The sequence below is a fragment of the Propithecus coquereli genome, unplaced genomic scaffold (assembly GCF_000956105.1).
Source record: "Propithecus coquereli isolate 6110/MARCELLA unplaced genomic scaffold, Pcoq_1.0 Scaffold7, whole genome shotgun sequence".
Taxonomy (NCBI): Eukaryota; Metazoa; Chordata; class Mammalia; order Primates; family Indriidae; genus Propithecus; species Propithecus coquereli.
The window spans coordinates 6,084,750-6,086,017 of NW_012153062.1; the positions used below are offsets into that span (position 1 = coordinate 6,084,750).

The following is a 1,268-nucleotide window of genomic DNA, read 5'->3' on the forward strand; positions in this document are numbered from 1 at the left end:
GCTTGAGCCCAGGAGTTTGAGGTTGCTGTGAGTTAGGCTGACGCCACGGCACTCACTCTAGCCCGGGCAAAAGAGTGAGACTCAGTTTCAAAAAAAAAAAAAAAAAAGAATTCTTATGCTTAACAAGATGCTTATAAGTATACCTAAAATATACTATTTAATATTTAATTGTATAAGAAAATTAGGGTACATTAAAATAGTGAATGTTACATGACCTTATGAATAACTTTATAGGTCATATGTGCACGAGGTAAAAATATAGTTAGAGAAAACAAAGTCTCCCTCCCATTGTGTTCCCTCCTAAGAGGCAACCACAGTTACCAGAATTACTTACAAATCCTTCCAGAAATATTTTACACATGTTCAGACATGTGTACATTGTGATAAACATGTGACACATTGATACAATAGAAACTATATTTAAAATAACATTAAGACGAGAAAAATGAATATAAAGTAGCATGTACAAGATGATTAAAATTATGTAGCAGTTTTATCATATGTATCCTGTAAGAAAGCCATATTATATGAATGGGTGCTTACAGTTAAGGATTTATTTTTTAAAAAATAATGTAAAATATGTAATTTAAAAATAATTTACCTGTTTGTTACATTCTTTAAGTTCCAATTCTGATTTCTCCAGAGTACCCTCTAATTTAATTATTTTTTGTTCCATTTCTCCTCTATGTTCTCGAATGGTCATATCTAAATGTGTAACCTAAATATAAAAGTAACATTAAACTATTGTTAAATTTTATTCTGATGTGAAAACTTGTTTGCTTGTAATGTGCTTTCAAATTGTTTATCACGAGTGTAACTGAAACATAAACTCATCTCAAATAAATTATTTTTAAAAATAGAAAAAATAATCATTCTTTACTAATACTGGTTCACGAGCTCCATATATATTATAGAAACTTATACGATTATGGTCATCAATTACAAACAAAATGATTCAGATTTCATATTATGTTGGATAAAAACTGCTAAATAATGCTTTCTAAATATTCTTGTTCCTCCAATACTTAGCTGTGAAAGTAACTCATTTAATTCCATTTTCTTCTGATACAAAGTAATATTTAAGAGATCAAAAGGTTCAGACACTAACCCTCATTCTCAAAATTTACTTAAAATTTGTAAAATATAGGCCGGGCACGGTGGCTCACGCCTGTAATCCTAGCTCTCTGGGAGGCCAAGGCGAGTGGATTGTTTGAGCTCAGGAGTTCGAAACCAGCCTGAGCAAGAGCGAGACCCCGTCTCTACTAAAA

The 1,268-nt window shown here is 31.3% G+C and overlaps 1 protein-coding gene across 1 annotated transcript in view; it reads right to left on the reverse strand.

Annotated features, from left to right (window-relative positions):
• Positions 1-1,268, reverse strand: part of CCDC18 (coiled-coil domain containing 18) — a 166,668-nt gene that overhangs the window by 85,681 nt on the left and 79,719 nt on the right. The gene's annotated exons all lie outside the window — the stretch shown is intronic.